Genomic DNA, 16,749 nt, shown 5'->3' on the forward strand with positions numbered 1-16,749 from the left:
GGAGTTTACTATAAAGAGAATGTCTTTTCAAAGGACTAATTACTTTTACAAATAGAGCAAAATAACTACTGCACTGTAATGTTGGAATAACTCAAAACTAAGCGATTACACTTGACTAGAGTCATATTCCCAAGCTGAGAGCTAAGGACTTTGGGGGGCTTTGGTTTTATGGGAAGTGATGCCTAAATTCAGACACACATCAAGTATTGCTCATAGTCTGAATAAATTATTAGCACAGATATGTAATGACATTTTGTGTTTAATAATGTAGAAATTTAAGAACAATTGAACTTTTAATAATATTTTATCAAGTATTTACTAAAGATAACACATATGTATCATGGAATTTTTTAATTGAGAATTAAAGATCTGGATTTAAGTACTCTTTTAATTTTAGATAAGCACAATTAATTAAGGATGCATCCTTACTTTTCAATAATTCCAGTGCTTGTAGACAGTTGTTACTATATGTGTTTGTATTATTTTTTGTTTATGTAAATAGTATGTATCTTGCTTACAGTATACACACATATACCTATGAATTATATAACATATATGCTATACACCTTCTTTGACATGAAACATTTTACATTAAAAATTTCTAAGGCTATTGTGGATTAAAAAAAAAAGAAAGAGACTGATGAAGAATATAAGGTCAGTATAGGCAATGGGAGACAATGGTTAATGCATTTAGGAAGGAATACCCAGAGCTTTAAATCAATGCTACTATTTTTCTAAAATTCTTTGATGGGGTAAGTGTTTCATCCCTGTTATTTAAATATATGTGCGTCTTTTTTATGGAGATACATCTGAGAAACTTTAGAGAGGGAAAAAAGTACTCGTAAACTGCCACCATAGAATAGGCATTGCCCAGGAATTACTAGGCAAGTTTCTCACTCTACAGAAAGTTCCTCTGGGAAATGTTCTCCTTATTTGGAGAGTTGTGTGTTTCTTTTATTCTTTTTTCTTTTAACTTTTCAGTTTAAAATTGGCTGATCAGATGGTGGACATGAAAGTACATATGTTCATTGAAGTGAATGCTAAATTACTAATAGTTTGATTAAACCCTTCATGTAACTTTGATTAATACAGAATAAGTAATATTTTGCACATGTATTTTTGGAAAAGATTTTAAGTATATTTCCTTTTCATGCTCTAAATAAAGCCATTTTTCAGATGACCTTAGCAATCTAAAAAATAAAAGTACAGTAAATTCAGTTTTTAATTTATGTTGAAATTATATTGAATGGCCTGTGGTGAAATTCTTCATCTGCCTTTTACATATTACCGTTACATATCACTGAAAAATTCTTACAACACGGTGTTAACCAAAATAAAATATTATTATTACTATACAGTAAACTTCTCACACAGTTTGTTTTTAATAACCAATATCACCAGAATATCTAACATGTATAGACTGTATCTAATCTAAGTCTAGAAGGAAAATAAATTTCTCACTAAAACTATTAGATCTTAACATGGGGTTCATTAATAATATCAAAACTTATTACCACATGCTTTTAAAAAAAGGGTCATTGATTTTGTTATATATTTCTCTTATTTTAAATAAATTCTCTGCTTTTGAGGAAGTTACTTTGTAAGCTTTTTTTCCCCAATATGTAATAAAGGATAAACAATTAAGTTAGCTGGCTTATGATCATGTAAGCTTTTCAAAATTGGGAAATATAAAAGCATTATAAAAGTAAACTTGAATGTTCATGATTATGGCTAAGAAAGGTGCAGTCACGTAAGTTTCACTGTACCAAGAATAAATCTTTCTCTGGATGATGACTTGAAGGAATCCAGTTTTTCTTAACCTCAGAAGAGGCCATTAATATGTTAGTAAACTTATATTCTGTGGTGACACACTGCTTTGCCATAGATTAACCCAACATACTTTAGTCTTGAAGGATTTATGACATTCTGGTCTACTGATCTAAAAGCCAGCAAGAGGACAGATGTGCTGGTGGTCAGGCCTTTTATAAATATTTCATGTGATCATGAAGTAAGGTGAAACAATATTTTTATTCATAACACAAGCCTGAAAAGAAACATTTTAAAATAAAATCATACTCTAATCTGCATATAAAAATACCATCTTATCTCTTCTCTCACCTTTCATTGGTCCAATTTAAGTTCCCTTATGAGTATATGCTGTGCCAGGCTTTGAACAGTGAGCTGGTCTGACAGTGCTCCCTCAGACCTGCTTAACTTTTCCCTTCCTCTTTCCTTTCCCACTGTATTCCTCTCTTTGCATCCTCTTATATATGGATGCTTGAGTCATCTTGTTGGCAAAGAAAAATATTTAAGCCTGCAAAGAGCAAAAATAAACAAACAAAAGCTGGTGTCCTGTTTAGCAATGTTTCATTTTGTAAACCCATCAGTTATTACCACTTGCCAGGTTTTGATAATTTATGTTTGATTTTATTGTGAAGCTAGCAAATAGATCTTATATCTGAATCACAGAGTCTCACTGGTAAATTCTAGGTATAACTCAATATAGGTGGAAAGAAATTCTATGTAGAAGAAACATCAAGAATGAATGCTTTGAGGCAGGAAGAAAATAATGACAGTTGCAGAAAAGATCAAAGTTAGTATAGTCATGCAAGCCACAATAGAGTTTAAACTTTAGTCTAATTTCTAAGGAAAGACAATGATGCGTTTCAAACAGGAGAATCATATTACTTGATATTCTTAAAAGATAATTCTGTTTGCAGTGGGAGGATGAATTATAAGGGCAAGCATAGAAGCTGAGGATTTGTTAGGAAGATATAGTAGTATTCTATGCAAAAAACTGGCATGAATTTTGGTGACTATACCATGATGGTGGTAGCAGAACAGATGGAGAAAAGTCAGTTGATTTGAAGTGTTTTTTGAGATATAGCCTACATAATTTAATGGTGGGATAACTAGAGGGAATTGAAAAGAGGGTAATTAAAGGTGACCAATACTTGCACTTGGACAGCTGAGTTGTGCCATTTATTGAATGAGGCGCTTGAGTTAACAGATTTGAGCTGGGAGTGAGGACTAAAGAACTCCTTTGTGAAATGACTTTATCACATTAATTGCTTGATATTGTTTAATATTAAAAAACATAAAAATCTATGTCAATCTTGATACTTTTATTTTTTCTTTCTACACTGTTTCTTGAAAAATGCTATCTTTCTATAGATACAGATATAGTTATAAATAGATAAAGTTATATTTATACCCCTCATTCACTTGTCAACCTCTTATACTTTGGCCTCTGATTCCACTACTTCATTAACATGCTTGCAATTATTACTGTAGCACATTTGTCTTTAATGTGTGATTCTCAAAACAGTAGTTTATCAACGTCAGAATCACCTGGGACATTGTGACAATAAACATTTTTAGGCCCTACATAAGGCCCAGGAATTTTTGTTTTAAAAATTCTTCCAGAATGGCCATCGTTAATAAGTCCACAAATAACAAATGCTGGAGGGGGTGTGGAGAAAAGGGAACCCTCATGCACCATTGGTGGGAATGTAAGCTGATACAACCACTATGGAGAACAGTATGGAGGTATCTTAGTAATATATACGTAGAAGTACCATATGACCCAGCAATCCTACTCTTGGGCATACATCTGGACAAAACTCTACTTAAAAAATACACGTGCAGTTGCATGTTCATTGCAGCACTATTCACAATATCCAAGACATAGAATGAAGCCAAATGTCCATTGATAGATGATTGCATCAGGAAGATATGGTATATACTACTCACAATGGAATACTACTCGGCCATAAAAAAGAACAACATAATGCCATTCACAGCAACATGGATGGAACTAGATACTCTCATTCTGAGTGAAGTCAGAAAGAGAAAGACAATACCTTATGATATCACTTATAACTGGAATCTAATATATGGCACAAAGGAAACTTTCCACAGAAAAGAAGATCATGGACTGGAGAATAGACTTGTGGTTGCCAAGGGGGAAGGGGGAGGGAGTGGGAGGAACTGGGAGCTTGGCATAAATAGATGCAGAATGTTGCCTTCGGGATATATTAGCAATGGGATCCTGCTGTGTAGCACTGGGAACTCTGTCTAGTCAATTATGATGAAACATGTAATGTGAGAAAAAAGAATGTATACATGTATGCATAACTGCACCACCATGCTGTGCAGTAGAACAAATATATATATAAAGAAATTAAAAAGTCTTCCAAATGATTCTGATGTAAGGCAAATTTTGCAAAAACTCTTCCTTTGGTGTTAGGATGCTCTAGTGCATTATCCAGATCTCCCCTTTCAGGTCTGTGGCATTCTTCCAGTTTGTGGGGGCTGAGATACTTGTACTAGCAGCAGAGAACTCTTGGGTAAGTCCCTCTCACTAAGAGGAATTTCCCCTCATCAAGGAGAGCTAAGAACCTTCTGGTCCCAACATCATATCTTCTCCTCAGAAACATCCTGTCTTCTGTGAAAAAGCAGCAGAAGGGCTGTATTAAAAACTATGATTCTTTGCTTCAAGGTGGGCAATTGTTAAAGGACATTCCATTTTCAAGTTTCCCTCAGGTGCCAGCTGCAATCCCATTATAGTTCATTGTCTTCTTTTGTTCAATCCTGATTTCCTCACCACTCGCAGCTATTATTTCTTTCTACAGTACTCTCCAATAATCCTTTTGCAAGCAAATCTCAGATTTTTGATTTCTGATTTCCAGGGAATCTATACCAGGATAATTACCAATGGCATCCTCAATGACAGACGTAATAAAATTTGCAATTTCTGTTTCATTCAGCTGCTGTAATAGTTTTATTTTATGACCACCACTCTCTCCTTGAAACCTCCTCTGTTAGTTTCCAGAACACCATGTTGCCTGGCTTTCTCTTATCCTTTGACTTCACTTTTTCAGCGTCTGTTTTAAGATCTTTCCCCTCCATTCATTCCATCAGTTTTGATATTACACTATTGTTTTTTGTCTTTCAACCTAATTCTCCCTTAAAAATGTCTTTCACTTTGCCATAGATCTCCACAACCTATTTATGTTGACTATAGTTAATTACACTATAATGCCTACTTAAAATTTCCTAAGAGTGTAGATCTTAAGTGTTCTTGGCACAAGAAGAAAAATATAACTTTGTAAGAGATGAAGGATGTGCTAATGAAATTGATGGTAGTTATTTTTCATATTGTTTATGTGTATTAAATAATCATAGTGTATATCTAAAATTTTTTAAAAATCACATTGTACATCCTAAATATAGACAATTTTTATTTGTTAATCACACCTCCATAAATTGGGAAAATATCTTTTATATCCATAGACTCAAAAAGATGCCAATTTTATATACTTCATGTCAGAACTTTAGCATTATGTACTCATTTGTTTACTAGACCTTTTCAACTGGATGTCCCAACAGTACCTCATGGAATAATCTATTCAACACATATTGATTGGGTATATCTTACCTATCAGATATTCAAATGTGTCAAAAATTTCAAAATTGAACACCACTTCCTCAAACTCTGATTTGGTATGAGCAAGGCAAGCAAGTGAGAAATTAAAACATTGGAACTTGGGTGGCAGCTGTTAGAGGATTTAAAACAAGTTATCTTTTTGCTGGAAGCCTGTGTTGTTGGGTCAGAACATTTTGAGGAAAGCTAAGAAAATTGTTAGCTTCTCCCCTAAGGAGAAGGAGTCTGTAGACCCATGGAAAATTGCCATGTCATCCAATAGACAATGCCATGGTCTTGCCATTCCCTCCTAGAATATGGAGTCTTAACTCCTTGGGTTCCTTCAGACAATATAATAATACTTTGGGAATCTGGCGTCTCAGTCGAATTTTCTAACCTGACAGTCTCGTCATGTAAAATTTAGGATTTGCTTAATGTAACATTTTTTCTTATCTCTATGTGTTTCCATCTGCACAAATTATTTTAGCTAGAATGCCTTTTTCTTCTTTTTTTTTTTTGCACTTTATTTTCCTCTCCTTTTTAAATTGAAGTATAGTTGATTTACTATATTTTATTAGTATCAGGTGTACAATATAGTGACTCAGTATTTTTACGGATTGTACTCCATTAAAAGTTATTACAAGAGAATGGCTGTAAATTCCTTGTGCTGTACAATATATCCTAGTTGCTTATCTATTTTGTACATGATAGTTTGTGTCTGTTAATCCCATACCCCTAATTTGCCCCTCCATAAGTCTTTTCCTCTTCGATAACCACTAGTTTATTCTCTATATCCGTAATGAAATTTACTCAATCTTATGATTTAGTAAATTGATGATTATTCCACAAATATTTCCTGAGTACCTGCTATCTGCATGAAAATATTCTAGAGACTGGTAAACAAATATACTATGAATCTCTGGCATATAAAGATCACATTCCAATGATAGAAGACAGGTAATAAACATTAAAAACAGTCAATAAGTATGCATGCTATCGGGTAATAACTGGTATGGGTTAACAAAGCAGAGCAGGTTAAAGGAGTCTGGGAAGTGTCAGAGGGTGCAAGGAAAAATGCTTAATTAAAGATATGGTGGTCCTGTTAGGCATATTGAGACAAAGTTACCTTTGACCAAAAGCTTAAAGGAGATAAACAGATTTGCCATGTGTCTCTCTGGTGTAAGAGTTTTCCAACCTGAGGAACTAGTCAAAGCAAGGGCCCTAAGATAAGAATATACCTGACATTTCTGAGGAACAATAAGGAGGGTTTTGGTTAGGAAAGTGAGCAAATGGAAAGATTTGGAGATGGTGAGTCCATAGAAATTTCATGGGAATGCATCATAGAGAATACCATGTGCCATTGTAAGGACTTAGGCTTTTGGATGATATTGGAAACTATTGAGGATTTCAAGTATAGAAGTAGCATGATCCAACTTCCTTTTAAAAAGGATTCCTATAGTTGCTGCTTTTGAAAATAGGTTATGAAAAGAACAGGGTCAGAGCAGAGATATAACTTGTGAAGTCATGGCTATACTTAGAGTATTAAAAAAATACTGGGTGTGATTATTAAGAGAAAGGGTTAATATAGAAAAGAGGAATAGATACTGCACCTGGGATACTCCAATATTAAAAGTCATGAAAGAAGCGGAAGATTCAACCGTAAAGATTGAGAAGAAATTACCAAGGAGGTAGAAAGAAAACCAAGAGAGTTGGTGGCACAGAAGCCAAGTTTAAAAAATATATATATTATGGAAGAGGGAATAGCAACTGTATCACACTGGACAGCTTTGTGAAATAAGATTACACTTTCTATTACAATGCTATTTATCAAAGTATCACAAATTTATCTGTAAGATAACATTATGTTAGAGTTTCCTAGGGTTAGGAGTCCAGTATATTTTAAATGGGTTCTCTGCCAAGTATCTCACAAGGCTCACATCAAGGTGTCACCTGGCTGCACCATCATCTGGTGATTCAACTAGGGAATGATCTTCCAAATTAATTCAGGTTGCTGACAGAAACAAAACTATAAACACATATTTGTTATTTCTTTTTTTAACACAAATACATATCAAATGTCTAACAATGTGCGGTTACTCTTCTAGGTGCTATGAAGAACAAAATGGTTAATTACACTGAGATATTGTCTTCAGAGAAAACATAATATTGTAGGTTAGATAAAATCTATAAATTAACAACTGTGGAGGTTATTCTAAGAAAGACATGTTCATGTTAACTTGGAACATGTGATGTTTCGGAACACCCCCTTTTTTTTTCCTTTTTAGTCTGCACCTGTGGTGTATGGAGGTTCCCAGGCTAGGGGTTGAATTAGAGTGGTAGCCACCAGCCTACACCACAGCCATAGCAACGTGGGATCTGAGCCCTGTCTGCAAGCTACACCACAGCTAATGGCAATGCCGGATCCTTAACGTACTAAGCGAAGCCAGGGATCAAACCTGCATCCTCATGGATACTAATCAGGTTCATTAACCACTGAGCCACAGTGGGAATTCCTGGGAAACCCTTTTTAAATGAAGAGTGGAATATCACAAATAGAAAATGGTTTTGGCCACTCAGTGGCCATCCAATTTCATAGAAAGTAGGGTAGTGAGAGGTCAAAACAGAGAAACAACACTGTCTTAATCAATTGTTATTAAAATGTCTAAATTTTGTAAATTTTCAAATGACATATGGCCATGTGGCAGAACCTAGTGTTCCTCCCTAGGGTCAAAGAAAGAACCCATGCCAGAGGGGCCCTGGAGCCAAGCTTTATTCACTTCATGGTAACCCCACTTCTGCTGGAAGTGAAGGATAACAGCTAATTTATGGACAAGCAGTTGGTTGTCAGAAGTTAAAGGGGAGTTACTGAATCAAAAGTAAATTATAAGGAATTACCTGAGCTATTTGAGCCATGAACCAATGTTATCTAGACTATCCAGATCAACCAATGTGGGATGAAGGGAAAGGAATTTGTTGGGTTTTATTTTGTCATGACTTATTTATAAAAGTTACATCATTCTCTGTGTTATACAAGTACAATTATGAAAATATAATGAAGTCACTTAATTCATGTGGATTTTATTACGTAATTATCAATGCTGTGTGTTTATGAAGAACAGATTCTTTTAGTTTATTTAAAAACATAAAACATTTCAGTTAACTCTAGGATTTGTCTTTGAAGTGACATGGTAAACTATGTAGATATTCTAGTTTTTCCAATAAAAGAAGGAAAAATTTACAATTTTTTGTTGTTTCTATTTTCTGCATTACATTGTCTACTTCCACGATTCTCATTGCAATTCAATAAATTCTTTCTCTGACTGATGTATATCTTTAACTGGGTTATAAGACCTAGAAAAAAGACCTTTCAGGTAGTTCATGGAAACACTTCAGAAATCTTTGTCAAAAAAAACCCAGTGTGTTATATATATAAGTATAGTTAATATGTCTCTTTTTTAAAAATTGGTGACATGATTACAGTAACATATTACCTGTAGTAATAAAACTGGCAACCAAAAATGTTATTTCTGTGCGTTCTAAACTCTCCTAATTCCCAGAAATTTTATACATTAAGAACAAGGGAAAAGAAAGTTCATTCATTTTTATGAAAAATGGAATAAAATTCATTATAACTCTTTTGAGGCTTTCACAAGATTGTGACTAGCTGTAAAAAAAAATAATTCTTTGAAAGCTAAGAGATTCCGTTCATATATTTAATTTGTTTATTGTTTATGATTTATGTACATACTACTGCCAAAAATGAGGTAAGGTTCATTTTTTACCCTATTGTAGAAAATTGTTTTATCCTGATACATAAATTACCACTGGCATTTTTTGCTAAAAATAATAACCTATGATTTGTGAAAACCCCTTCTATTGGTTATTTCCATGTAAAACTGTTAGAGTAATAGATTTGTTGAGGTGAAATCATAAAGGCCAGTTAATCCAACCTCTTATCTTGTAGATGATCTAATCTGTATTGGAAGCTCTTTTGAGGTTATATTGCAATGACAAGCAGTTACCCCAATTTTGAGTCTGACATGTAAGTCACATTTAACTTTAGGTTGTGAGTATGGTGTGAGGCTCTATTCCTCGTGCCTTCACTTCAGAGTGCAAGCTGAGAGATCCAGCTTCTATTTGGGACATATTTTTCTCATAACAGAGAAGAAAAATATAAGAGATCTAGCAGAAACACCAAAACTTCTGTTCAAACCAGGCATATGTGAGTTAGGCTCACATTTTATGGACCAAGCTGAGTGTCACACATAATCTTTCATGGTGCTAGAAAGAAGAGTCCTTCCAGGGGAAGGCAGTGTAATACATTGAATTTGTGGAAATGGATAAACTTCTTATAGGGCAGGGGAAAGTAAATAATTAGGAATGATGATTTTTTTTTAAATACAATCAAGATTTAAGTAATTTTATTATTTTAAATAAAAATTATCATTGATATACAATGTTGTACCAATTTTTACTAGACAGTAAAGTGACCCAGTTATATATATATATATATGTATATATACATATATATATAATAAATTCTTTTTCTCATATTATCTTCCATCATGTTCTATGCCAAAGAGATTGGATATAGTTCCCTGTGCTGTACAGCAGGACTTCATTGCTTATCCATTCTAAATGTAATAGTTTGCATCTGCTATCCCCAAACTCCCAGTCCATCCCAGTCTCTCCTACAAACCCCAAGTCTGTTCTTCATGTCTGTGAATCTGTTTGTAGATAGGTTCATTTGTGCCATATTTTAGATTTCACATATAAGTGATATCATATGGTATTTGTCTTTCTCATTCTGATTTTCTTTACTTGGTATGAGAATTTCTAGTTGCATCCATGTTGCTGCAAATGACATTATTTCATTCTTTTTCATGGTTGAATAGTATTCCATTGTGTATATATACCACATCTTCTTAATCCATTTATGTGTTGATGGACATTTAGGTTGTTTCAATGTCTTAGGTATTGTGAATAGTGGTGCAGTGAACACAGGGAAGCATGTATCTTTTTTGACTTATAGTTTTGATTGAATATATATGCCCAGGAGTGCGATTGTTGGATCTTATAGTGCTACCTCCCTGCACTGCCCAACAGTATGCTAGAATAAGAAGGGTTTGGGAACTGGAACTTGGGCTTTGGAGATCAGACTTAGAGAAGTTACTTATTTTACATTGCACATTGCTGAGGCCCATCCGGCGTGGGAGAGTATACTCTATACTAAGCAATAATCATTGACCTCTAAGAATAGACAGCCACCCATCAGCTCTACTCAGTCATGAGTTCACTTCATATAGTAAAATGCAAACTCCAGCCATGGCGAATAAAAAAAGTTTATCTCACTGTTAAATTTCTCCTTTAATAAGGCTGTCACTTTTACCTTTATTGCACAGTTTTCTTGTTCTGTCTTTGATGGGCCAGAGCTGCCTTTGAACTCATCTTTCCCTTTATTTCTATATCTTTTTCCCATTCTAGCTTATGTCTACCATTTTTATTTTCTAATATATGAATGCTGTAACCAAATTTCTAGTAAGATTTTATTTCACTTGGGAAACAATTCTTTTTCAGTTAAATTGAACATGTCTCATTAAGAATGCTATACAGTAAAAAATTGACAGAACACTATAAACCAGCTATAATGAAAAAAAAAAAGAATATAGGTCAGTAATGAGGATGATGGTCGAAATTGTGGGTTCTTCATTAGGCAGATGAAGAGTGAGTTGAGTGAGTGGGGGGGGTCTTCTGTAAATTTCTGTGTAGAGAGTGTCTCTTCAACACTCTATGTGATACAATGACTTTTTCTCTGGAGGCAGCAATTTCAGATTTGTTAATTGATAGCTATAAATCAGTAGGAAGTTAAAACAAGGGAAAATAACAATCTAATATTAAGAATTTTATTATAATATCAAAATCAAATAATGCCATTTGCCTTCATTTCATAATTAGAAGTAACAATAAATTTATCTATATCTAATTTCTCACATTACATTATCTCAAACTCATGAACCCAGTTTTTTCTTTTCTCTCATATTTTTCTTCCTTGCCCATGTATACACAGAATAAAATAATTTGTTATGTAATTAAAAAAATGTCTCTCAGAGGATGACACATGAATTAACTTGGATAATTTCCTGAATTTCAATTTTATGTGTAGACATGGCCTGATTTTTTTCAGACCCAGACAAAAGGTATTCTGTGGTAAACTTTACATTTCCTGTTAGAAGATCATTTGGGTTCTTTTGGAAAAACTGTTCAAAGAATGAGGATTTGTGCTGCCAACCACTTACATTAAAAACAATAAGTTTACAAATATTTAAAATCAAATATTGAGTTGTGTTTGAATGATCTACAAGTCCTTTGTTGAAAACTTCTGATAAGGAACTATTTTTTAAAAAGCTTTAGAAAAAACAAAATGCAATAATCACATACACCTTAATCTCTGTGGATTACAAAATTCCTTTTCACTGTACCATTTGCTACTACTTCAAGTAATGGAGTTTCCAGTTGTTTGAGTGACTAAACCAGGGAGCTGCACTAGAGAACATTGTATGACTGATTTATCACTACTGCTCTAATCAGGGAGCTGTTTCTTCAGATAGATTCTCTTGCCTGAAATATTTTCCCTGCTGTGCCATTAGTTTGATTGGAAAAGCAGTGATCCTTCCTCCTTTCTTGCAGTAAAACCAGAAAATTTCCTTTTAGCCCTCTAATCATCTTTAAAATATATTTCAATAATTCAAAAGTTTGTAAACTTATTGCAATATGACTTTTTGTTCTTGCAGAAACATAATCTAATGGATGAATTGAAGAATAAAGCCTATTCTTCCAGGCTAGTGTTTTGTAGAATTAGATATAGAAATCTGATCTGACTTATAAGTAACTATTTTATTTTAAAAATGTCAATAAAATTCTAGTAGCATCCAGATTCATGCTATTGCCTTTTGTAAAAGAGTGTTTTATGCATGCAATAGAAATATGCTTACTGCAATTGAAGCTCCAAGGGTATAGGTTTTTCATATTTAGGACTTTAATATTTTTGCAGGATATAATCATTTAATCATACAATTGGACTTCGTGAACAAAGTAATAGCTCTAAGACTTTTATTTCTAAATGAGAACATGGTTAAATGCAAATCGAAACCATTTAGAAATGCCTATATAGCTGGAGGGGACTCACCATGAGAATGAGTTAGACCAAGGGTGATATTTCTTGCTTATTTAAAAACGCTAAATAGAACCCTAAAACAGTTTAGATAGAGCAACTGAGATACCTTTACATGCCTTTCCGTGAGGTTCTTCATTCACTGTAAATTCTGAACAGCTATTGTTAGAAAAAATCTTTAACATTTAAACTAAGCTAAATACAGATACGTGGTTTATCTAGCTAATCTTATTAGTACACAAAATTCTAAGAAAAAATTCTTTAAATTTATTATTTTAAATAATTTATACTTCTTGAATTATAATTTGTTTTAAAAAATTACATGAACTTTTTGTGGGGCTGAGGCTGTGGGGAATGGAAATTGGGTAAGACTTAGAATTATGTACAGGACTTCCCTGTAAAATTTTATTTTGTAATGTAATCTGACATACTTTGGATGAAAATATTGAGGCTTGGGCTAAATTCAAAGGGAAATTGGAATAGTTTTTTAGGAAATTAGGATTGTTATAAAAGTTCTCATATTTGATAATTTCTAATTCTTCAAAATATGTTATATATGTCACATATACACCTATATATAGATACAAATTGAAATCAAATAATTAGTTATTTAAGGATTTAGAATAAATTTATTGTGAAAAAATTGTTCAGGATAGTAAAATTGTGCCCATATGGTATTTATTCCAAAACATGATGAATTACATATATTTAACCTTGTATTTAGTTGTGGGACATTATTATGTCACCAAAACTGTTATTAAGATATGAATCTATATGAATGAGTGTATTTTTTCAAGGTTAGTTTCAGTCCTTTGTTAGCCAAAAGAAAATGCAAAAATGTGAACTGATTTTTCACTAATTTATTAAACCTATTCTATTTTAAATTTTTATCATATTCTAGATTCCTAATCATGAATTTGGCTTATAAACACCTAGATAATAACAATTTTTAGGCCATATAACATCTAACTGCCACTCCTACCACTCATTTTAAACACTGCTGAAGAAGACATTTATGGAAAAGATGCTGTTGTTGGAAATCAATTCACTCAAATCTTTATTTCTAGTTATGGTGCAAAGTAACATTGAGTTTGTTTTTGCTTTTGTTTTTAAGTTGTTTTTTTTTTTTTTGTCTTTAGGGCCGCACCCAGGACATATGGAGTTTCCCAGGCTAGGGGTCTAACATGGAGCTGTAGCCGCTGGCCTGCACCACAGCTGACAGCAACTCCGGATCCTTAACCCACTGAGTGAGGCCAGGGATCGAACCACAACCTCATAGCTCCTAGTCAGATTTGTTTCTGCTGCACCATGACGGGAACTCTGAATTTTTTTTTTTTTAATTTCAATTTCCTTTTAATGCTCATGTATATAAATTCTTAGAACATGTCGACTAAAAATTGTGCAAAAAGGAGTTCCCGTCGTGGCGCAGTGGTTAACGAATCCGACTAGGAACCAGGAGGTTGCGGGTTCGGTCCCTGCCCTTGCTCAGTGGGTTAAGGATCCCGCGTTGCCGTGAGCTGTGGTGTAGGTTGCAGACGCGGCTCGGATCCCGCATTGCTGTGGCTCTGGCGTAGGCGGGTGGCTACAGCTCCGATTCAACCCCTAGCCTGGGAACCTCCATATGCCGCGGGAGCGGCCCAAGAAATAGCAACAACAACAACAACAAAAGACAAAAAAAAAAATGCGAAAAATGGTGAGATCGGAGTTTAAGATCTTTAAGATTTAATTGTTGAGATGTTTATTTAAAGTTAATTCAAGCAAATAAAGCATGAATATAGTTTTATTCACATTTAAAAAAATTATTTATATAAAGACACAGTAAATTATAAAGAAAATGTGATACTATGTTAAGAATAGGCAGATCTGAGTAATGAATTTGTAGAGTTCTTTATAATATTAGTTTTGTAATACAATTATTTTCAACTAAAAATCTAAAAATATTGAAATAACTTGCTTCTATTTACTTGGAACTGTTGAATTTTTGATCTAAATTAATCTACATTGGTTAATCTTGGAGCCCTATAGTTGTGTACTATTAACATTTAAATACATTTACTACTCACTTTTACATCCGTTTACTCTCATTTAGCCACATTTCTTAATACCTAAAACTCCAGCTTCAAATAAATGAGAGTATTGATCACATTCTCCTTCTTGAAACAGTATTCCCTCAGCTTTCAAGATACCATATTCTCCTGGTTTTCCTCCCACATCTCAGGCTGCCCCTTCTCACCTTCCTTTTCTAGTTCTTCCTTCTTTCTCTAATCCTCCAAACATCAGAGGGCTCAGTCTTTGGACTCCCCTACCACCCGCTTCTTATTCCTGACTTGGTGACTTTATTAATCTCTTGCCTTAGACTACAGTGTGTGCGCTGAAAATTCCAAAATGGACATCCCTTGGTAGTACTTCTATTACTTCCAGACTTATATGTTCAACTGACTACGTGACATCTCCACTTTGATCTTAAACTTGACCTCTCCAAAAAGTGAGGGCTACTTTCCCTTAAGCTTGCTTCAGCTACAATCCTTTCTGTTTCTAAAGGCAACTGTAACCTTTTAGTACATTTAAATTTTAGTTATTTAACATGTCATTAGCTATATGTTCAATCATTTTCAAGATATATATCTTTCTATACATTCAACTGAGGGTACTTTTAATGTATCACATTTATATGGGAGAGCAAATACATGAAGTCATCCTTGCTCCTCATATTATCTCACACGCCACATCAAATTCTTCAACCATTCCTGTTAGGACTGCTTTCAACATGGTTCTCTAGATTTTAATCCAACTCTTTTTTTTTTTTTTTGTCTTTATGCCGTTTTCTTGGACCGCTCTTGCGGCATATGGAGGTTCCCAGGCTAGGGGTCGAATAGGAGCTGTAGCCACCGGCCTACGCCAGAGCCACAGCAATGCGGGATCAGAGCGGTGTCTGCAACCTACACCACAGCTCACGGCAACGCCAGATCGTTAACCCACTGAGCAAGGGCAGGGATCGAACCCCCAACCTCATGGTTCCTAGTCAGATTCGTTAACCACTGTGCCATGATGGGAACTCCTAATCCAACTTTTAATACCTCCATTATTACATTCCTTTCCCAACGCACTGCCGTTTAACCTAGATATTGCAAAGTCTTCTAATTTCTGAGCTACCCATTCCCTTATATTTTAGACAAATCCATTTTTTTAATTTAAGCATTAAAAGCAATAAATTTCCCTCCAAAAACCATTTAGTTATATTTTACAAATTTTGATATGTTAATTTTGTTGTTGTTGTTGTTGTCTTTTTGTCTTTTTAGGGCCACACCCGCGCCATATGGAGGTTCCCAGGCTAGGGGTCTAACGGGGAGCCGTAGCCACCGGCCTGCGCCATAGCCATAGCAACGTTGCGGGATCCAAGCTGCATCTACAGGTGTGACCTACACCACAGCTCATGGTAATGCTGGATCCTTAACCCACTGAGCAAGGTCAGGGATTGAACCGCAATCTCATGGTTCCTAGTCAGATTCGTTAACCACTGAGCCACAACAGGAGCTCCTTAATATGTTAATTTTTATTATTGCTCAGTACCTTAGTGGTGTTTTAGACATAAAAAATGAATTAGAAGTGTATTATTTAATTTTATAAATTGAATATCTTCTAGATCTCTTAGTGTGACAGCCTTCTAACTTAATTTGATTGTGACCACATAACATAATTCTTTGGATTGCAATTCTCCTAAATTTATTGAAAAATTTTTTATGAGACAAGATATGATTATCTTGGTGAATTAATCAGGTTTACTTGAAAATAATGTGTATTTTACAGTTGTTGAGGTGCTTTTTCCTACAAATAACAGTTAGGTTGAGGGAGTTCCTGTCGTGGCTCAGCAGTAAGGATCCAGCACTGCCGTGAGCTCTGGTATAGTGGCTCAGATTCCACGTTGCTGTGGCTGTGGCTTAAGCCGGCAGCTGTACTCTAATTAGACCCCTAATCTGGGAACCTCCATATGCCCTGAGTGAGTCCTTAAGAAGCCAAAAAGCCAAAAAAAAAAAAAAACAATTAGGTCAAGGTGTCTGATACAGTTGTTCAGATAATCTTTGTCTTCACTGATTTTAGATTTTATAGATTTTACTTTTTTTTTTTGCTTTTTTAGGGCCACACAGCATATGGA

Source organism: Phacochoerus africanus, chromosome 11 (genome assembly GCF_016906955.1).
Source record: "Phacochoerus africanus isolate WHEZ1 chromosome 11, ROS_Pafr_v1, whole genome shotgun sequence".
Classification (NCBI taxonomy): Eukaryota; Metazoa; Chordata; class Mammalia; order Artiodactyla; family Suidae; genus Phacochoerus; species Phacochoerus africanus.